This window comes from Petaurus breviceps, unplaced genomic scaffold (genome assembly GCF_028583685.1).
Source record: "Petaurus breviceps papuanus isolate PSGF00001 unplaced genomic scaffold, PetGlider_PUasm1.0 77, whole genome shotgun sequence".
NCBI lineage: Eukaryota > Metazoa > Chordata > Mammalia > Diprotodontia > Petauridae > Petaurus > Petaurus breviceps.
This window is the reverse complement of record NW_027186492.1, coordinates 21,750,451-21,774,769: the sequence shown is the minus strand read 5'-3', so window position 1 is coordinate 21,774,769 and position 24,319 is coordinate 21,750,451. Positions and strand designations below refer to the sequence as shown.

Here is a 24,319-nt window from a genome sequence, read left to right as displayed (position 1 = left end):
AAGCATGTAATTATGTGTAGAACACAGTGCTAGACTCTGGGGGGGAGGGGACGATCAGGAGGGGAGGCAAAAAATGACCCAGTTCTTGCCCCTACTGGGAGGTGGATAAAAGAGGAAGGGTGGTAGTGGTGGGTGTTATTACCTGTACATAGAGAAATATAGTATATAGTATGGAGTAGTAAGAGCAAAGGAGAGATCCAGATATAGTACTCTAAAAAAACTGAGAAAAAAGAAAACAGGAAGCTCTGAAGTGGGGTTCTTACTCTTTTATTGTGTCATAGACTTCCACCCTTTCAAACCGGAAAATATGCCCTCAAAGCTGTAGTATGAGAACAATATGACACAGATTTATCTATATTCTAAGCCCCAAATTATAATGTCAGGAACTAATAATGGACCAAAATCATAGTTCCTAGCTAGTAGAAATTGACTTGTGGTTAAAAGGAGCAAAAATTACATAGTCACATGTATGTATACCCATCCACACATATGTGTGAGTACGTACATATGCAAATATATATACACATATATATTGTATATGTGTATGATTTTAAGGCCTTATACAAACTGACCACAGTCTATTATTTCAATGTTATCTCATACCACTAAACTGTTCCCAGAATTCATTCTTCTCTGCCCTCTCCTACCTTAATACATTTGTGCAGGCCATCCTCATCCTTGGAATGCATTTTCTCCATACTGCTGCTGATAAAACTTTTTCTAGGCTTTTAAGACCCAAATGAAATGTAAATTATTTCATGATTTTTTTCCATTATATGCCAGCTGAAAACAATCCCTTCCTCTTTAAATATTATAACATCTTTGTCCCATTATCTTCTTTATTCTTACCACATTCTACCTTGCCTAAATTATTTCTGTATATTTTACATACTTGCCTATTGACTGCAAATTCCTTGAATGTAGAAAGTGTGACAGTTATTCATCTGTGTAAATCCAGTTGTGCAGCACAAAGTAGGCAGTTTAAAAATGTTGCCTAGATTATTTGCTTCAAAATAGAAAAGCTATTATGTATAAGAAACTGGCTCTTGTTGTTCAGTTGGGTACAACTTTTCACGACCCCATTGGAATTTTTTTTGGTCAAAAATACTGGAATGTTTTGTCATTTCCCTCTCCAGCTCATTTTACAGATGAGGACATTGAGGCAAACAGGGTTAAGTCACTTGCCCAGGGCCAAAGTGGTCCCGCTACTAAGTATCTGAGACCAGATTCGAACTCAGGTCTTCCTGACTCTAGGCCTGGCTCTCTATTCATTGCATCACCTAGTCACCCTTAAGAAATTGGCTAGGCAGACTCCTGGGGCACCAGCCTCCTTCTCTGCCACAGCCACAGACTCCTCTTTCTCCTGCTCCAGCCCAATCCTCCCTGGACCATGGCCAACACTGAGTGCACCTTCATTGCCACCAAGCCCGATGGCATCCAGTGGCACCTGGTTGGGGCATCATCAAATGCTTTGAGCAGAAGGGATTCCGTCTTGTGGGCATGAAGTTCCTTAGGGCCTCAGAGGAACATCTGAAACAGCACTATGTTGACCTGAAGGACAGGCCATTTTTCCCTGGGCTTGTGAAATATATGAACTTGGGGCCTGTTGTAGCCATGGTTTGGGAGGGCTTGAATGTGGTGAAGACAGGCAGAGAGATGCTGGGAGAGACCAACCCAGCTGATTCCAAGCCAGGCACCATTTGTGGGGACTTCTGCATTCAAGTTGGCAGGAACATCATTCATGGCACTGATTCTGTAAAAAGTGCTGGGAAGGAGATCAGCCTGTGGTTTAAGCCAGAAGAACTGGTTGATTATAAGTCTTGTGCTCATGACCGGGTCTATGAATAAGGGTTTTAAAAGTGGGTATATACTGTACCTACTTTTAGTAGCTGTGGTATGTGTGTGTATGTGTATGTATGTCTCTATCCCTGAATACAACATTTCATGCCAGGGGATTGAAAGGAATTGGAACCATCATTTTCTAAAACAACCCTGTAATTCTGTTCAATAAAGCCTTGGAAATAAGAGGCAAAAAAAAAAAAAAAGAAAGAAAGAAATTGGCTACCAAATGCCAATCATTTCAATATGCCATAGGGTACTTAAAGCACTGGTCTACTGAACTTATAGGATGGAAGTATCTTATAGATATCCCAAATAGCAAACTCAAAGGACTATTTAGCCTAGAGAGAGATTTCTGTCCTGTAATCACATAAAAGTCTAAGTAAATAGGTTAAAAACAGTATAACCATGAAAGCAATTTTCAGATTAAAGTTCACAGGAAATTATCTAAAGAAAGCCTGGAAAATCATAGGTTGGGAGAGAAAAAATCAGAAAAGCATAAAAGGAACCAGCTGGAACCAGGGTAAAAGCTGTAAAGAAATCTAGGGGGTGGCTAGGTGGCACAGTGAGTAAGCGCCAGCCGCGGAGTCAGGAGGACCCGAATTTGGTTCTGGCCTCAGACACTTAACATCCACACAAAGAAATTAGCAGTGTAACCTTGGGCAAGTTACTTAACCCCAATTGCCCCCCAAAAGGAAAATAAAAAATAAAAAAATAATAAAAAGAAATCTAGAAAGGGAGACAATAATATGGAGAAAAATATGAATTGCAGATGACAGTATCTCTGAATGAAGAAAAAAATCCTTCTTTTTCTAGAAAAATGAAAAGTTTAAATGTGTCTTTTAAAATGACCAAGATGTCATTTATCTACAAAGAGCATAAAAAAATACTGCAAGAAATTTACAACTAATTAATTTCCATTTAATATTATTCCTTTCATTATGCATGAGATTTGGGAGGCATGTGACTTTTTCTTTAAAGTGACCAAAGGTTAGTTAGTCAGTCTGATTCTCCCTAGGAAGTAAGAATGCTTCCTACGAGGATGTCTTATTAGACTTGGAAATGATAACCTTTTCCTGGTAGACACACATTACTGATCCATCCAGGCATAAGTCAGAGGGGAAAATTGCCAACTTCCATACATGCCTAAAATAGTCATCCTATTTGTGCAAACATTTGCTATGAGTTCACTCCAAGAAATAAGATTTATATCTAAACTCACACCATGAAAAAGTCTTTTGATTTTCTCCTTTGATTTAAGTATTTCCTTAAATTGAATGGGATTATATATTTTGGTACTTAGTCAAGAAAATTTCTGCATGTGCTTTGTCAGTTCAGCACTTTGGCCAATTAGTCTAAGGCTACAAGTTCTGATGCCAGGGAGGAAAGATTGAGTTCCAACTCTGCCCTTGAGGTGCATAGGGATTCAAACCCAGGTCTTTTGCTGCCAAATCCAATACTCTTTCCATTACACCACACTGTCTCACCTATAGTACACAGAGTAATGGCTACAACTAATACCCACATTTACATAGTGCTTTACAATATCCAAACCACTATACTTAAAACAACTGTGTGATATAATTAACTCTGGTATTATTGTTCCCATTTTGCTGCTTTTTCTAAAACATAACATGCTCATCAAAAGGGGAACAGGCAAAAAAGCACAGGATTAGAATGGACTCTACACACCATCAAGTTCAACACCATAATTTTAAAGACACAGATCAGAATCTAGCAGGTTAAGAAGGCATGGATGTGTTGTGATACATACTAAAGAAATATTTACACTGACAGGATAACACTATCCACACATAGCATGCATCTAATATGCATTTTACCAATTTGCTATGAATAGAAAATCTTTTTAGTAGAAAAGGAGGAAAGGCTAGGGAAAACTTTCAGGTACAAAGAATGAATGGGGAAATATATTTTCTTTGAATTTCTGTGCACATAAAAGCACTATATTTCTATGTCCTTTTCCTGTCTATACTTGCATGTAATTCAAACATATTTTGCACATATTTTAAATATATGCCCACTTCAAAAGAGTTGAGTGAAGAGCTAAAAAAGACTGATGCAAAATTTCACTTGGCTCAAATCATTGTATTTTTGAATATTCCTATTTCTAAAATTCCAACTTACATTGGTGTTTTTGTTTGTTTTTATCTAAAGCTGCCACTTGCAAATGATGCTAGGGAATTCCCTTTGCCAATTTAGGCTTTTTGTAATTATTGTTTCCAGGACTCTAAGCTCTGTGGAGGACAGACAACTGAGAACTGCCGATCAAAATTGTAACACTTAATCTTGTGCCATTTTGCAAATGCAAGAACATGTTAATTAGGTGCAAAATTATGGAAAACAACTCTGTGTGGGTCCATGAGAAATTAAACAAAACAATTCCTCATGGTAAGCTGTGATGTATGCATTATTCCAGACAATTAATAACACAAAGGAAAAATAAGGGGCAAGCACTTATTACTTGGTTACTTGAACTAAACATCCAGAACATGCTATCTCATAGCTCCCCCAAAACATAGGATTAGAAGAAACATTTTCTTGAATTTCTCTACAGAATATGTGTATGTGTGTAGTTCAATTTCTTTGCAGGTGTTTTGTCTTTTGTTACACAGTCCCATTAAGCTAATGAGTGCTGATGAGTACTATCAAAGGACTCTAGGATATAGATTGGGACTCTCTTAGCCAACCTCATTTTACAGATGAGGAGACTTAGGTTAAGTGATTTGCTCAAGGTCACTTAGGTAGTAAACAACAACACAGGGATTCAAACCCAGGTCTTCTGCTGCCAAATCCATTAGGCTTTCCATTATGCTACACTGTATCACCTTTAGTACATGGAGTAATGTCTATATCCAATGCCTTACCTTTACACAATGCTTTATAATTTCCAAATCATTTTACTGAAAACAATAGAATGATAGAATTAATTCTGGTATTATCATTCCTATTTTGCAGGAAAGGAAACTGAGGTAGGTACATTCATAATCAAAGAAAATGACAAATTTATGTTAGAATTTAGTGAAAATTAAGATTTTTTTTGAAAAAAAAAATCCACTCAAGTTCATGGACCTCTCCTTGAAATCTCTCCATGGACCCTAGGTTAAGAACCCTTGCCTCTTCCTGATCCAATGATCTGGTAACAAGAGGTTACTGCATTAGAAACCAGGAGTTGGCTCTTTTCCCCTATGGAAAAAGAGGCATCTATTGCCTTCACACCTTCCCCATTTCAGTGGAATCTTGCCAAATTCTTGTTTGGCTAGTCTTTGCTCACTGGGGAGTATTTAACTCTGAAGATGACAAAGTAATAGGTGTCCCTGAAGGTAATTATAAAGAAGGATGTTTTCTAAATACCTGAGCTTAGGAATCGCCTGAACAAAACAAAAACAAGTGAAATGCTTTCAAGTGTTTCCAGACTTCTTTTCCTCCCTTGTAGCTGTAAAGAGAGTAATTTTAATGGGAAACCTAATCTCTAAGGCTAGGGCAGAGTAGCAGAGCTCGGGATCTGAAGCCAACATGCAAATTGCACATACCTATTGGGAAGGTTCCTCCCAACTGTGGTTGCCCTTCTCTGACTTGTATTTAAGATGTATCTCATCCTCCCCTGCCCTGTACTGCTTAGGTGCTTTTCATCCTTGCCTTGTTTGACTTTACGCTGAAAACCTCTCTCTCTGACCTTTCAGATAAACTGGTTGGTTGTAGATTGATAAGGACAGCATGTCTATTTTTATGCTTGTGAATGTCAGAGACCTGTTGACCTGGATTCAAGCCTTTTCAGAAATCAATCTTTTTCCTCTAGGCATCTCTCACCTCTCCACTATTCCCTGGTCTCCATTTTCAGCAAAGAGAGTGATAGTACAATGGCTTGGGAAGAGTTGTTCTGTGAATATGTGAAAGAAGGATTTAATTTTAAAAAACATACCAGTTATTCTATATTGGGTAGGGGTTTATAATCATGGGGTAGAGACACTTTATTACGAGCTGCATGATAAAGATCATTACATTGAATTGATTCACTTGACATCAAAAACTCCAATTATCCCTTCCACATTGGGAGCTGGGGCATGGCAACCTAAGATCTGAAAAATCCACATAAAAATTTTTGGACCTCCCTTCATACCAGAGAAGGTCTGAATTTTCTCTTCTTCTTTTATCGAGTTTTTATAGTACCTTTCTGTAAAACATGGATTAAGCATTTAGGCATTGGTTCTGTATCATCTACTGGCTTCTGCAAAATCCCCCCCCCCAAATTCCTATTTAATTTCTTATTCAGACCCCTGATATATCAAATGTGTGATGGGGAAATTCATGATGTGGAAGTGATAACTGTATTATGCAGCCCCTTACAACTAATAGAATAATAAATAAATGGCAGCATTTATGGGAAAAATATTCATCACAACAACCATTTAGTGCAAACATTATTAGTCCCATTTTAAAGATGACAAATTGAGGTTCAGATATGCTGAAGGGTTTTTCCCCAAAGTCACACAGCTAATGGGTGCTGGATTTGGGTGCTCATTCCAAGCTTTCTTGATTCCAATGTCAAAGATCTTCCATTGTCCTTCAGCAGCTATGTCTTCTGGGTCCTTGGACAACTAACTCTCGGTCCTTTTGTCCACATTATCATGTATGCCTGGAACCTCACATTACTTACTCTTGAGGGTATGTTCCTCCTCCCTGACTGAATACAGGCATACCTTACTTTATTGTGCTTTGCTTCACCACACCTCACAGATGCTGCACTTTTTAAAAATTGAAGGTTTGTAGTAACCCTGAGTCAAGCCGACCTACCTACTCCAACAGCGTGTGCTTACTTTATGTCTCTGCCTCACATTTTGATAATTCTCACAATATTTCAAATTTTTCCATTATGGTGAACTGAAATCCGTGATGTTTGATGTTACTATTGTAAGTGTTTTAAGGCACCACGAACCACATAACATAGTGAAATCAAATTGATAAATGTTCTGACTGCTCCACTGACCAGCCTTCCCATCTCTCTCCCTCTCCTCAGGCTTTCCTATTCCCTGAGACCTGACAGTATTGAAATTTGGCCACCTAATAACCCTACAAAGGCTTCTAAATGTTGAAGTGAAATGAAGAATCAATTGATATGGCAAATTCCATTGTTGTCTTATTTTAAGAAATTGACACACCCCCTCCAACCTTAAGCAACCACCACCCTGATCAGTCAAAAGCTAGCTATCAACATTGAGTCAAGACCCCCCGCCAGCAATAAGTTTACCATTGGTTGAAGGCTCAACTGATGATCAGCATTTGTTTTGTTTTGTTTTAGCAATAAGGTATTTTTAATTAAGGTATGTATATTCTAAAGACATAATATTTCATACTTAATAGACTACAGCATAATGTAAATATAACTTTTTATATAAATTAGGAAACTGAAAAATTCATATGACTCACTTTATTGTGGTAGTCAGGAACCAAAGCCACAATATTTCCAAGGTACGCCTGTCCCCTTTTTCTACCTTACATGTACAAAGACTAATTTCTCAAGAAACCCATTAGACCTTAATCATAGAGCCAATTGTATCTATGTAGCTCTGACAAACAAAAGTCAATGCTTCCTTTAGGTCCCCCAACATCCCAAAAGGAAAAGGAGATTCACAAGTGTCTGTCTTATACCAAGGAGGGACTGAATGCAAATGGGCTACCAAAACATGGGCATTTTTACACAACCCTGCTCAGCACGTTTTCTTGGTTGATACAATGTTTACTTAAATACACTTAGTATTTGAGAAATTTGAGATTGTGAAGAGATTAACTGCTGAGAAAACCAGAGGATGACAATCTGATGTTGGGAACACAATCAATTGTTAAGGGCAGTGATTCAGGGAGGATGAAAGAGCACACTTCCTAAGGGGAATAGGGCAAATGTTGATTGGCTGCTTGTTCTTCATTCTCGAAGAGGACCCAAATGACATCACTATGTTAGAGTTAAGTTACAATGTGCTCAACTGTGGCTGATCAGACTAATATGAGCTCGGAATGCTCTACCACGGGCCATGTGAGTATTTGGGGTGGATTCTCTAAATTTGTGCATCTCACATTTCTTTTGAGTTACTTCAAATCTTCTTTGCTCAGAACTAGGGCAGATGTACAAAATTTAGGAATCTGCCTTCTCCTGATGGCACCAAGCTATAGATGACCCTGGTAGGCACCAGGAGAAAGATTATAAAAAAAGGGTACAAATATCCACCATACTCTACACATTTTCATGCAAAAAAAGAGAGAAAGAGAAATTGTGACATTTCCAAGCAGATTGGGCAAACAGATGCACACTCCCTCCAATTCAATAAAGAAGAGGCGGAAAACTAAGCCCAGCAGGGTATCTGGAAAGGGTTCACTATCAGTGGGAGAGGGTAGGATGGAGGTGGTGGATGTGCGTCAAAACCCCACTGTGCCCAAATCTTGTCATTCTTTGGCACGTATAATTCCCAATGACTTAAGGAATTATAAAAGGCTAGAAGTAGTAGGAAGCCGAGTGCATTTTACAAAATTTGTGTGTGGCAGAATCAAATATGAGTAAAAAAAAGTACTTGTCCTACCTTATCCTCCTCACTAAAGCTCCTTAACACAATGGAGATGGGGAAAATGAGCCAAAATAGGGATGGCCACTCACCTCGATTTCTTTCTTTGGCTACCGGCTGCTTCAATATTTTATTTAAATTTTTTCCTGCACACACATTTTCATGCTTTAAAATATATATATATAATAACAACAATAATAGACATTTATATAACACTTTAAAATTTGCAAAGTATGTTACCATACAATATCTTACTTGATCCTCACAATCACTCCCTGAGTATTACAGTTATCATCATCCCCATTTTACAGCTAAGGAAATTGAGGCTTAAAAAAGTTACATGATTTGCTCGGGGTTAACCAACTAGTGTCTGAAGTAGAATTCAAACCCAGGTTTTCCTGACTCCAGGTTCAGTTCTATATTTAGCAATTGCAATAAAATAGAACTATGTGAAGTGTCTTATTTGAGTACTTCCAAGATTACACTAATGAACTATCTACACATAAGAGATGATAAAGGTAAAATGTAACCAGCTGACTTGCCCCTCTTTCTGGTGTCATACTGGTGGTTGTGTGGCAGGTAGGCCAATAGAGATTCTACCACAGTCATATCCTACGACCTTACATGGATCTTCCCAGGCCAAGATAGTCTCATAACATCTCTACTATATTATAACCAAACATATTAAATTAAAATTCTGCAGAAATCCTGTTGGAATACCTTTCAGACATTTCTTCTGATTCTAATGATTCCATTTAATGCCATTCTGGCTAGTATGGATTGTTGCAAAACCAAATAAGGATGAGAGACAGAGTATGCCTCTATTTGTAAAGAGATATACTATGGGGAGGCTAGGTGGCACAGTGAATAGAGCACTGGCCCAGGAGTCAGGAGGACCTAAGTTCAAATCCCACCTCAGACGCTTAACATTAGCTGTGTGACTTTGGGCAAGTCACAACCCCAATTGCCCTGTTTTCCCCCCTTCAAAAGAAAAGCAAAATAATTTGGGGCAGCTGGGTGGTGCAGTGAATAGAGCACTGGCCCTGAAGTCAGGAGGACCTGAGTTCAAATGCGGCCTCAGACACTTAACACAAAAACTAGCAGTGTGACCTTGGGCAAGTCACTTAATCCCAATTGCCCCCCAAAAAGCGAGAGAGAGAGAGAGAGAGATAGAGAGAGGGAGAGAGAGAGAGAGAGAGAGAGAGAGAGAGAGAGAGAGAGAGAGAGAGAGAGAGAAGGAGAGATGCTACACGGTAGATATGCAAGGATATACCAATGAGAAATCCTAGAAAACTACTTAGACAGTGAGGGAAAGGAAGGATTAGAATAAGAATATAACATCAGAAACTGATAGGATCTTAGCAGTAAACATGACATTAAAAAAGAAGCATTAACATTGCTTTGCCCTTGCACACTAAGGAGCATGGAACATTTCAATCTGACTTGTCACTGAGACTTTTCACGTGTTTTCTCTTTGAGCAGAATGTGAACCCTTTGAGAGCAGGGATTGTCTTCCTTTTCTATCTGTATAGACAGCACTCGGCACAGTATTTGGCAGACCCTAAATAATTAGTAAATGTTTCATTTCTTCATTCATAAGCTCTTTCAATTTTATAACTGTGGCATAAAAAGCTATGTTTCTCTTTGATCTGTATGACTGATATCAATATAGATGGAGAAACTACAGGATAAGAAGTAATAGAGGCTAGGTAAACTACTGAGTGGTACCCAGAAATAATCATAAGACCATTCAAATAATAGATCAAATCAATTCAACAACCCATTAATTCAATTTCATCTATATGATCTTATACAAGTCATTTAACCTCCTTGCACCTTGGTTTCTACATCTTTAAAAATTAAGAGGCTGGAATAGATGTTTTGGGAGGTCCTTTCCCTTCTTAGATTCATGATTCCAAAGAAATCTAGTTAGGATCATTCTCTGCTAGGGTGAAAATTCCTACTGAAAGAGTCTTGATATTTGAAAACAAAAATGGATCCACTAAATCTATATAAACTATAAATTTCTACTCTCAATGTCTTATTCTAAACCTTTTATCGGGATTGAGAGTTTAAATTTTCCAACCAGTCAGTTCAATATTCCTTATGACATTAAGTAATTATAGTCTAAAGGTTGATAGAAGCTTAAGCTCAATGAAAACTGCCAGATTCAGTTACAATTCAAAGAATGGCATCTGCTCTCCTAATCAATTCTGATATCAGGTCTTATGGTATTGAGCTGTACTGAATAAAACATGCTCTTATCTAACTGGGTTATGACATGCAGAAGGGGATAAAGGATGCTTCTTTTGCTATAGTAATGACTACATCTTTTCCTTCAAGTAAGTCACCCAAAGAGATGAACAAAAGGTGCCCCACAAAGGAGACCATACAATTATCTGTGCACCTCTGCCTCCTTATTTTTTCTAATACAGACAGCAGCTTAATGACTCAAAATAGTTCGTTTATTCATTCACACAGTTAAAGTCATCTGCAACATGTCTCTGCTGTTCATGGGATAACAGATTTGGAATTTGAAGGGACCTTAAGATGATTTAATCCCATTCTCAGATTCCCTTTTCAGATGAAGAGACTGAGGCCAAGAGAAGTCATGATATTTGTCAAAGATTATACAGCTAGTTCTGATGTCAGATGCAGTGCAACTTCCTTCATGCCACCCTTTTTTTCATTCCTGATCTTTAAGTGAGATACTGTATGCAAAGATGCTTTGAAAACTTTGAAGCAAGACCCAAACAAAAGGTATTACTATTATTATCATCACCTATTTCAAACACTGAAGTTGACAAGCATGCCTCTAGGAATCTAATCAGCTGCAGGGATATTTTTAAAGCTGGAGAAGCATTCTCTCTCCTTTGTCCTTGCCTTTCCTTTTCCTCCTACACAAATTAAAAAAGTTGCTCATGCTTCTGAAAGAGATGATACGGATTGTGTATTTCTAAAGGTGTCATTGAGTTCCCCTCCAGAAGAAGAAACTAATATGTAAGACCTATTTTTAAGGACACCTGGCAATCTAATATCAAAATAAGAATAATGGTTTAAAACATCATCAAGAACAACAAAAAAACACAAAGACCTACTGGTGCCTGCCATACTTGGGAATAAAGTTTCACCATGAAGAGGGACCAACATAAAAATAGCCACCATGGCTGCCCCCAAATAGAGTGGGTTGGGCTGAAATCTCAGAGAGGTAGGTAAACACAGCTGCATCCTTGATTACTTTAAAACCCCTTCACTACTGTCCTCAAAGGAAAAAAAAAGTTCTAATTAAAGTTATTTTTAAATACTTATAGATCAACACGCCCTTCACATTGTCACAGACCTATAGATATGGCTGAGACAGATAAGGAGAGTATTTTCTTTTGAGGCAGCCTCTTCAGAGTCCAACCCTCCCCAGTGCCCATCAGGCAGTGATGACGCCATACTTTACACTGGTGGGTTTAAAGAGTACAAAGATATAGTTGAATATGAAACTTTTTGCCCCTCTTCCCTCTCATCCTATTCTTTTCCCTTAATTTCCTTTCCATTTTATGTATGATTTTTCTTTTCATTTCCCTGATTCCTACTACCTTTTATAATACTCATGTCCCATGAATCAATATTTTCTTCCTCAGTTCAACTTGACACTTTGTAAACACTTACTATGTGCAGAGCATCTTAGTAAATGTTGAGGGGTTGTGGGGAGAACATGGTTAAAATGAGACATGGCCCCTGCCCTCATGGAGCTAACAATTTAACTGAAAGAAAGGGGATATATGTATAGGGACAATCATTGGAGAATAGAGGAGGGAGAGAGAATGATTAGGAAAGGCTTTATGGAGAAGGTAGCATGAATTGAACTTGAAGTTCCTTCTCTTCTTCCTTTTATCTTTAAGTAATAGTAATAAGAATATTAACTACCAGTGTTTCCCCGATAATAAGACCTATCCCGAAAATAAGCCCTCCCCAAAAAATAAGCCCTATTGAGTTTGCTACTGTAGTGAAGGTGATCCCCTGCGTTACACGCTACATTACAGTACCCTCTGTATGCACCATCCCCCCCCCCCGGGTGAAACGCACGCCGCGCTCCGAGCTGCATCTAATCAGAGCTGCAGCAGTGAGCGCATCATCCTGTTCTTCCCCAGTGATTTGCTTATTGAATAAAGGTACATTTTCTTGTTCACATTTACCTGTTTATTAAAATTGCTGTCAATGTTCATTAAAATAAGCCCTCCCCTGAAAATAAGCCCTCTGGTGTTTTTCTGTCCAAAAAATGAATAAGACAGTGTCTTATTATCGGGGAAACACGGTAGCATTTATATAGTGCCTACTATGTACCAGGTCCTATGGTTAGTGCTTTATAACTATTTGGTCCTCATCACAACCCTGGGAGGTAGGTGCTATTATTATCTCAGTTTTGCAAATGAGGAAACTGAAGGAAACAGAGGATATCTGATTTGCCCAAGGCCACACAGTTAGCTAGCATCTGAGGCCAGATTTGAACGTGGGTCTTCCTGATTCCAGGCCCAGTGCTCTTTCTACTTTACCACCTAGCTACTTATTTTTGCTCTCTGTTCTCTTGCTTCTTTCTTTGGCATATCTTCCTTAATCAATCATTGGATCAAACTAACCGTTTGTCTTCTTTTTAGCTAGCAAGATTGGCAAAGAAGTTAAAACTGTTAAAAGAGTTATGGTACATCCTTTCTTTGATGTAATCTATACTTTCAGGTGACAAGGATAAATAAATTCAGGGTCATACACACACATATAGATATATCTAAGAAACATTGCTATGTGGTAGGAAAAAGTGAAACTAGCTATGTGAAATTCACTAGCTATGTGATCATGGGCAATTCATGTATAACATCTCTCTAAGGCTGTTTACTTATCTGTAAACTGTAAACTCATCTGTAAAACTGAAAAGTTCTAAAAAAAAGTGAGTTCTACCTCCCCCTGTCTCTCTGTATGTCTATCTCTATCTCTGTGTCTCTCTCACACACACACAAACATACACACACACAATTTGTGCCTGTGGATAAAAGCTATTCATATCTAAAGGACAAAGAATAACTTAGCTGGAAAGTTCAAATTAATGAATTCTAGCATTCCATTTACAAACTTATCATCAAAACTATTTATAATCTTTTAAGAAAGGAAAATGTTCTGCCATTATAAGCTTCAAATTATGGAATACACATATTCTCAAAAGAATTCAATGAAGATAGCCCAAAAGGGAATGGGAAACACACAGCGAGCAGTAAATTAAGGCATATTATTAACAATAATGCTCACAAATGACAAAATATATCATCAAGCACATATATAATCTAAAAAGGCTATTCATATAAAGAATAGAAGCTACCAACAAATAGTAAAAAGACCCAGAGGAAAGCCTATAAGCACTTAAGTTGAATTCTTTATGAAGAATTTATGGGAAGACGAATGACAATCACAGAGAATGAAAAGGCAATTGGGCCTGAGACATCTCAGAAGGGAATTACCTACCAATGAGATTACAGATCCTTAAAAATATCAAACTATACTCTGCAATCAGTGGCCTTGAATAAACAAAAAGGCATTTGAATATCCAAGCACAGATTTCAAATCTCGGATTTAAGTTAAGCCACCACTCTCTCATGTTGACAACCATAATCAAAGTCTAAGGTCTTCATTAAACAAAGTATTCTTATTCCCAGGTGGCGGCAGTAGAAAATCACTCAAGGGGAGAATTGGCAAGAAGCCTTCTATTTGGTGAATGCTAAAGGAATAGCTTATTTTATCCAAGTAACACATAATAGATGAGGAGAGAAGATGGTATTATATCTTTGGAAGGAGATGAGGATTTCCAATAGCAAATGGCCCACAATAAGATAGGTAAAGGAAAACCTCATTAACAGTCTCAAGTCCTGTAAACAAAAGTCAGGTCTTGATAACTAATTCCAGTGGAGAATTATGGTACATATTTGAGAAGTATACTAAGAATTAATGCACCACTCAAGAAAGATGAATCTTGGTGGTTCCATTAGAACCATTTCAGATGATAGTAGAAGAATTGCCAGATATTTTGGCAAATAGAAAATTCATTTCCTCAGCAAAATGAAACAGACAAAAGCTGTAGGAGAGAAAAACTGGCCTATCGTTTTTACTTTGACTGTATTGGAAAGTGTTACTGGTTGAAAAGAAACAAAAAATATTGGGAGAAGTAATTGTTCACAGAGACCAGATGATCATCTGTTAAGAGATGTTACTAAGGAGATCTCTAGATTAAGTGAGACATTAGACTACATAAACTCTAGGGTTTCTTCTAGCATAATATATAATGTTTCTATTATTTTACTTTTAAAAAGTATCACGAGAACAGCAAGAAGAAAAGAAGAGGGAAGAAAAATAGAAGAGGAGGAAACAGAAAACTGGATTTCGTTATATATGAGAAAAAAGATGAAATTGAAAAAAAAAAGATGTAGAGGAGAAGAGAAAAGAAATATGGCAAAAGAGGAAGTGAGAATAAAGAGTCAGGACAACATTACATGCCATGGACAATGGTTGGATTTTTACAAAGTGAGTTATTCTGTTTAGAATTCCACATGTGAGGAAAGCTGTAGAAAGACTCCCAAAACACAAAGCAGAGGATGGACTTAGAGACTAAAAGGAAGTGGATGAAGACTTAAGATTTTTAGTGTGTGCATTTGGAAAATGTAGAGGTATTTGTTTTTAGGGGGCAAAAAGGCCCAGTGAATGACTACAGTGTCCAGTGCTGAGAAGCACCCCTGTGAAAAAGAAAAAAGACAGGACCATCACTAAAATAAAAAAAAAAAAAACTACAGTTAGTGAACCTTGGATAATAAAACAGGGTTTCTGAAATGGAAAACATAATAAAAATAATGCAAATACAAATTTCTAGATGAAAAAAGGGGGGGGGGCTGATAATTCTGATTTTCCAAGCCCTAACTTACTTAAGTGAAAGGCTGTGGCTTCCAAATGATAACAATGATGGAACCAACCTATATAAGTGAAATCTCAAAAAAAAAATAAAGTAAGAACTGAAGAATACAGATTGATAATATACCAAGCAGTAAAGAAGGAAGAAACAGAACAATTTTAAGCAAAATGACAATAGGTATAACTTAGGTATCCCTAAGGACTGTGGAGCCCAAGAGTAATTACTGAAAAGAAGAATTAATTGACAGAAATTTTGGAGAAATATGGCATGGAAAGCTAGGTAATTATTATCCATATAGCTGCTGAAAAAAAAAAATACTATGTTACCTGGACTGCCTTCCATCTTGGATGCTGAGAGGTTATGTTTCCCAGTGATAGAGAAGGAAAAGAAGGGGAGGGAGAGAGAGAAGAGAGAAAGAAGAGAGAGGAAAGAAAGGAGAGAGGGAGAGACAGAGAAAGAGAGAGAAAGAGAAAGTGAGAGGACTCTATAATTAAAACATCCAAGTAAACAAGCAAAAGTAAAATTAATTACAGGATTTGAAGGAGTAAAAAGGAAACCACTCCCTCAATGCTGCACTTGACAGACATATAGATTCCCAGGCAGAAGCATCACATTGGTACAGAAGTTCAAATTCTTATAAAGATTGACATTTTTTCCCTCCACCATCAGCCAACCTTGCTCTAATGACTAATAGCTTCTTACTGTAGATCAGTTTTCAAAGAGAAAACAAACACTGCTTTAAAATGAAAACATACGTCTTTGTATGCAGTATCATTTTGTTCCAGTAGCATCAAAATGCTTTGGTTCTCAATGAGTGAGGAAAAAAAAGCCAAATCCGGTTTCCTTTTGCAGCAGAAACTGCATAAGAATTATATTCTACAAAAACCCTTGGGAAAACATTCATGCTTTGAAATAGCACACAAAAACCATGAAGGGCTGACTTCAAAACATGAGGGAGGCCTGGGCAGTTTGCAGCAATGTTCCAAACCAAACAATGTTGGCATTAACCTGCACCCTGAAGCAAGAAGTGCCTGAGGGAATAATGACCAACAAGGTTCAATTCCACACCATGTGGAAAATGTCATTTTTTCCTATTCTATCTCCCATGGTCCATGATTCTGCTCATCTCAGTCCCCTTGTCCATACAGGCCCCCTGGCCTGGAATATTTCCCCCACCTCACCTCTCTCACCTCAATGAACAGCCCAGTTTCCTCACCCATTACCTCCTTCATGAGGAATTTTCTGATTCTTTCCTATGCCCCACTAGATACAGTATTTACTTCATACAATTTTGAACTCATCTATGCATTGTTTCCCTCATTGCATGTAAGATCCTTGAGAGCAGGGACATTTTAGCTTGTCTTTTATCTCCTGTGCCCAGCACAGTGCTTGATATTGACTTATTACTGGATAAATTTGATTTATCACTTGCAGAATCAAACTCAGACTAACTCCAAGTATGAACTAAGAAACTTCTTGGAAGAAATGACACTGTTTTGCAGGGTTAATGTCAGTAAGGTGAGCATATCTTGAATAATAGGGACTGAATAAAATGTAACTTTAAATCAAAACTCTAATCTATCCAAATAGAATTTAATTCCACAGGGATAAGCATAAATTATTAGAGTTAGGGATACTCTACTATGCAGATAGAAGATGGAGAAAGATTAGCAATTGAGAAAGACTTGAGATGTCATTAGAAACAGGACAAACTAAATGAGTGGAACCAAAGAAATATTATTAAAAGTTAATATATTTTATCATGTTTAAAAAGAAAAGAAAAACTGCTCTAAACATTTTGGAATGCTTTTTTTTAAAGATTGTTATTTTCATAGTAACCCAAAAGTGGAAATTGAGGATCCTTCTGTTAGACAATGACTAAACAAATCATGATATATGAATGCAATGGAATATTTTGCCATTAAAAAAGGACAAAATGGACAGTTTAGAAGAAACTGTGAAGAACTCTATAAACTGAAGTAGGGTGACATGAACTAGAACTAGAACAATTTGCATATTGAAAATAATATTATAGAGAAAAACAACTTTGAAAGATATTAGAGCTCTAACCAAAGCAATTACAAACTGTGAGTCCAGAGATCCGAAAATAAAAGACAACAGTCATTATCCAACAGAAGACATGATGACCTTAAAATGCAGAATGAGACATATGTTTTTCAATGTGGTTAATTTGGTGATTTTTTTCCTAGAATGTGAATATTTTTATTATGAGTTTTTTTAAAATATTCAATGACAGGGTAGGAAAGAAAAACAATAAATGTTTATAAAAATAATTTATTAATTATGAAAATGACTAAGATGTCCATTCCCTTTCACTTTAAGATCCCCCTGAGAAGCACATACACCAAGGTCAAAGAAAAAAGGAAGACTCGAAATACACCAAAATATTTCTAGCCATACTTTTTGTGGTAACAAAAACCTGATTATCAAAGAAGATGCCCATCAACTGTGGAATGGTTGAATAAACTGTGGTACATGAATATAATGAAATATTATTATATAATAAGAAACTACAAAAATAGAGAGTTCAGAGAAACAAGAAAAAATTTATTTGACTTAATGAAGAGGGCAGGAAAATATATACAATGATTAAAAATAATGCATATAAAAGAACAAAAAAATTAAACATATAATTATGAATACTAAGCTTGTTACATAAGACTAGATGAAACGATGTACCTTCTTCCTCCCTTTAAAGAGGCTGGGGGCTATAAGAATAAAACACTGGGATTATGGGTATAGAACATTGCATATGTTCTCAGAATCAGTTGATGTGATCATTAGATTTGCTATACATTTTTCTTCAAAAACATTTTTTTGTTGCAATGAATGGCTGGGGAGAGGAAGAAGAATCAATATATTCCAAAATGCTATCAATAATAAAAATGATTATTTTTTTGAGATTGAATCTCCTTATCCCACTCAGGCTGGAAGTTTAGTAGTCAGTCCCTGGTTTGACTCAACTATTAATAATAGATGTAGGAGCTTTGAACTTCAATGTTTTTGACCTAGGCTACTTTACCTCTCCTTAGGCATTCTGGTGGCCTCTCCTTTCAGGGAGTTTGCCACATTGGTGTCAGACTTAAGACCCCTTTCTGCCTAAGTCCACTGTAGCTTGGCATGCACATGTGATTGATCAGTCTCAGCCTCTGTAGTATTCCCCTGGAATAGCGCCACCTGGTAATTGAACTCTTTTTAGAAATAGCAAGGATTGGGGCGGCCAAGTAGCACAGCGAGTAAGAGCACCGGCTCCAGTGTTGAGAACACCTGGAGATCGAATCCCGGGCTCAGACACTTAGCACCCACCCAGAAACACCTGGCCGTGTAACCTTGAGCAAGTTACTTAACCCCAATTGATTAGGGGCGGCCAGGTGGCTCAGCGAGTAAGAGCACCGGCTCCAGTGTTGGGATGACCTGGATCAAATCTGGGCTCAGATACTCAGCACCACACCCAGAAATAATAACTGGCCGTGTAACCTTGAGCAAGTTACTTAACCCCAATTATTAAAAAAAAAAAAAAAAAGAAATAGCAAGGATTTTAAAAAGAGAGAGGGAGAGAAGCATAACATGCACCGGGAATGGTCAATCCCTTGTGAAGTAACATATCGTGCTTGGGATTTCTCATATTAGCAAAGATATTGAGAGACAAAAGAACAACTAAAATGACCATAAACCTGGAAAATGAGTATATTGGAGGGAGAACTGTTTGCCTTGAAAAAAGACAGGACTGAGCAATGTCGTCACACTTTTCCAGTATTCAAAGATTTCTTTACATTGGGGAAAGACAAATATTCTATGAGTAGTTAGAGGGAAAAAAAATGGCCAAATACCAAAAGCATACTTTCCTTGGAACTGGAATGACTAAGAGAATTGTTTTTATTTCATTACCTTGAAGCTAATATGAAAACACTTATGTAAATAAAAATATCTTTCCTAGTAAGTAAAATATTGGCAATGTACAAACTGAGGCTGAAAGCTAAATATAATATGAGATAAGCATAAGAACAATAGAAACTAATATTTATATAGTGTTTTCAGGTGTGTAATCTGTTTTATACATATTATTTCCTAATATACTGCATAAGGTTAAAGAGAAGCAAAATGGTTCCAAACATTCTAGAAAGCTTTAACAAAGACAGATAAAGCTATCCTATCATTGCCATTTTTTTTTTAAGTCTCCCTTCTCTTTTTCTCTTAGTAACAGACAGTCTGTAACTACTATACATTCCCCAGTGTGGGAGTTGAGGAAGGTAGATAGGAAAATTGTTTATATATTTATTGTAACAAAACAGATACCTACCAAACACCCAAATAGCCCACCCATGCAAAGTACATTCCCCAAAGAGAGAGGGATGAAATTCTTCAAAAGCTATAATTGTAAGTGGTTTCTACTTCCATAGTTTACTGTCAACAGATAGAATAGAATATTTTGATAGTATGTACCCAACACTATATTATCTTAGTTAATTTCTGTGTTCTTTCAGCATAACTTGTTTTTACTTAAATGTTATAGTCACTGTGAGGGTTTTGCTTTCTTCAGTTGGCTTTACTTCACACACATCTTCATAAGCTTCTTTGAAATCATTCATATCTATCATTCCTTTCAATGCAGATTCCACATTCATGCTCTTTAAATTCATGTTAAGGTCAACATAAAAAGAAGAGTCCCACATATACCACCATATTATGAATGTAATAGAACATCACTATTCTGTTAAGAAACAACAAATATGAAGAATTCAGAGAAGCATGGGAATACACATGAACTGATATAAAGTAAGTAGAATTGGGGAAACGATATACACAATGAAAACAACAAAAATAGAAAGAACAATAATTAGAAAAAAAACCCTAAATATTAAAATGGTTAAACTGGTCCCAGAAGAGATAGGGGGAAAAAATGTACCTTCCACCTTTAGGGGATAGAATAGGGGGAGTTTGGAACCTATAAATGTGGAATATTGCACATGTTGTAGGATCTGATTGCCATGTTGATTAGTTTTATAACTTTGTTCCCTCGTTGATGGATTAAAGAGATTTGTCCAAGGTTACACAAATCAAAGAGGAAAGGAAGGATTCAAAACCTAATCCTGAGTCTAAATTTAGTATTCTTTCCATTGTATTTCCAATGGTTTCTGCTTAAACAACAAGTCTTTGATCTGCCTCCTAATTGCCTCTTCACTGTGACCGGGTCAAGACCAAGGTGTGCCCTGAGAAAGTCTATAAAGAAATCTGGTTCAGTGATCTAGTCACCATCTTCCCAAAAGTGATATAGTCAAGGGAGGTTCAGTCACAAGTGTCCAAGAAAACATAAGAGTAGAAAAGCACAGAATGCATGCTGCAGGATTTCACATCATTCCTGAGCAGTCTCCTGGTTGGAATGAGAGCCCACTAACTTGGAAACCAACTTAAATTCAGTAACTTTTAACAGCCCTGCAACTAATCAAGCAAAGCTCAATATAGCAGCAAATAGAAATGCTATTTGCAGAAGGTGTTGTGACCCACCTCCCATTGGTTTGGAGCCATGATTCTATTTTCAATAGTAAAGTTACTTCCATATGGAATCCAGGTGCAAACCATTGGGAGTTCACTGCACTTATGTGAATTTCTACATGTATCTACAAACACAAAAGAAAAATTATTTAATTTTTAATTAGTGCTGCAGATGTGTAAGAAAAAATTATGCAAACACATACACACACGGAAATCTCTATTGGTCAAGTATTTTTGGTATGGAGTCAGTACAATACTATACAATTGAAATCAATTGTACAATTATTTGTGAAAAGAACAAAGTTATGTAGAAAATAACAATAAGATTTCAGCAGGGGACTCAATCCTGTGGAACTAACCATCAGTCTTTCAGGGCAATGGAGTTCATAAGGAATCTAATAATGAGCTAGACCTGGTATTACTTAGAATTAGTTTTAATTCAAATACATTAAATACTCACTTTGAGGACTTCAGTTTTAAAAGTTTTAACCTTAGAAGAAAAGTTAAACACTATTTTCTATTTTTAAAAAATGAAGATGAGTGAAAAAATTCAATGAAGAGCTAGAAATAATTTTGAGATGCTCCTTTTACATCCCTGAAACATGTTAATAAACTTCAGGGAATGGGAATATTCAAAGAATTATCTAGAAATCATTCTTCTATACACAGATACCAAGTGCCTATTATAATTTAAAATATTCTTTGTGCCCCGTATACACACACACACACTCACACACACACTCACACACACACACACACACACACACACACACACACACACACACACACACACCCTACAACTGGGCAAATGGACTTCAATTGACCTAACAAAAATAAATGTTGTTAAATCAACATATAAATATTCAGTATCAATCCCTCAGGCTCCTGTAAAAAGCAATGATGCTTTTAAGGGATAATACTTATTCAAAGGTTATAGAAGTATGTAAGTGTGTCTTCATTGTCATATTACCCTTACACACTACCACAAACAACTCATTTTAACACAGGTGTATTGTTTGCAAAGCTTCTTCCTTACAACAACCCTGTACGACAGGCAGTATAGGTATCATTATTCTTATTTTTCAGGTGAGGAAACTGAGTCTTCTCAGGGAGGTTGAGTGATTTTCCCAAAGTCACACATCAAACAGGTAGCAGAACCAGGAATCAAAAAACCAGATCTTCTGGCTCCAAGTCCTCTGATTCTTCCACTAGGCAGAGCTTGTCATTTAAATATATTGTTTTAAAACTTGTTTTTTCATTTTTGATATAGACTTGTAATTTCATAAGGGTATTGGATATGGAAAGAACAGTAGCTTATCTGTAACTTACAGTCTTAGAGAGTTCCTGAAACTTTGAGGATGCCTTACTAACAGTCACACTGTATGTATCAAAGCCAGGACTTGAGTGCTAGTTGATATTTAATTGTTCCTAACTCTTAAAAGCAGGTAGAGAGAAAGAGTGCTGGAAACCAGGAAGACCTCAGTTCAAATCCTGCTTAGATTCTTATAAGCAGTGTAAGTTACTTGAGAAAGTCATTTAACTTCTTTCAGCCTCAGTTTCCTTATCTGTAAAAATTAGTAAAAACTCTGTAAATATAATAATAGCACCTATTTCCCAGGGTTATTGTGAAGACAAAAAGAGATAATAAAGTGGATGACTAATTTATTGAGATGGGGCCTAATGATTTCCCATCAGCTTTTGGTTCAATACTAAAATGAGTAAGACTGGGAACTGAGTATCTTGGACTAAGGTCTTCTGTGCCCCTTTGGAAGAACTACTATTAATGTAGGGAATCAGAAAATAATATTATTCTGTTCTGTCCTTGTAGACTAGGTCTCTTTGGTCCCAGATAGTAGAACCAGGAGCTATGGGTAGAAGTTGCAAAGAGGTTGATTGAAGCTTGATGTCAGAAAAAAAAAATGTCCTAAAAATTAGAGCTATCCAAAAGTGGGATGGGCTTCCTCAAGAGATGCTGAGTTAAAATCTCCTGGAAGGTCATTGAGCAGAGGCTAGACAATCATTTGGAGGGTATGTTATATTGAGGATTGCTACATGTATGGGTTGGACTAGATGGCCAATGAGGCACCTTCCAGCTCCCAAATTCCATCATTCCTTTATGTAATTTGATTAACAAATCATTGTTAAAAAATTGTATTTACAAATAATTTATTGAATTTATTTACAATCACCAGCAGAGTGATTTGAAGAATTTGAAGAAAATAGGCATATGCATCATTACCAGTTAGTTAAATGCGGCATGTAATACTCTAATTTAATTGTGCATTAGTGTGCACAATTTGTAGCTCTCTGCACATATCGCCTTAAGGGGGGAAAAAAAAGCAGCAGTAGGAAGTTCAAAGATTGGAAAATCTGACAGGTATCTTTTATTCTCCACAGTTGGGGTGGTGTGTGGGGGTAAGGGGAAGGGGGAACCAACCCACACCATTTGATAATATGTAACGATGCACAGAAGAGAAAAAAAATGAGAGAAAAAACCTCAAGTTGGAAATGGAGATGTCTGCAATTTCTCACTTTATCTTTCAATGAAAATAGAGAAATTATATCAATTAAAGACTCAACAGTAGGAGAGGGAATGATGTGCCTCAGAGTCTCTGACAAAGAGAAAACTTGAAAGTTCCAATTTGATTTGATGTGGCTTAAAATAGAATAATTCAACCCCATGAACCTCAATAAATCATTCCAATCTAAATCTCATTTGTAATTATGACACAGACATTAACAACATGGTAGAATGCAAAATGTCATATCCTCAAGATACACTGTCCTATCCATCATTGTAATGTGTCCTAGTAAATAGAAAAGTGGTCATAGGAAGACAAATTCATTTTTGCAATACTCCCCCTTCTTCCTTAACCCATAAAGTACATATTGCACAAACACCAAAAGTTCACTTGATTTTGTAGATTCCCTTTCTTTCCTTAACCTCAACTTTCCAGAAAATCAAGTTTTAATGCAAAAAATTAACTTTAAATAAGGAGATAAATGTAAAATATTATACAGAATCCTATCATCAGATTTCTCATTAAACAGCTATCTTCCAATCAGAGAAACTGTTGGAAACAATTGCTGAAAAATCTGGGACATCAGTTAAAAGAAAAGTTTTTAAAAAGGGATTATAGGGGAATTGTAAGGGCAATGTTTACTTTTTATATATGTAAAATACAAAATGTATATCTAAGATTCATATTAATGATTGGGTAGCTCATAAGAAAGATTGGGGTACACCTCAGTACAATATGAATTTAAAAAGCAAAACCATTTAGGAACAACTAAAAAGAGTAATTATTTATGGGGCAGCTAGGTGATGCACTGAGTAAAGCGCCAGCCATGGAGGCAGGAGGACCCAAGTTTGGTTCTTGCCTCTCACACATACACATACACATACACATACACACACACACACACACACACACACACACACACACACACACACACA

At 36.8% G+C, this 24,319-nt stretch overlaps 1 protein-coding gene and 1 pseudogene across 6 annotated transcripts in view; one reads left to right on the top strand and one right to left on the bottom strand.

Annotated features, from left to right (window-relative positions):
* The window catches only part of STXBP6 (syntaxin binding protein 6), a 357,548-nt gene that overhangs the window by 184,335 nt on the left and 148,894 nt on the right, over positions 1-24,319 (bottom strand). The window lies entirely within an intron of this gene.
* On the top strand, positions 698-2,057 carry LOC138175361 (nucleoside diphosphate kinase B pseudogene; annotated as a pseudogene).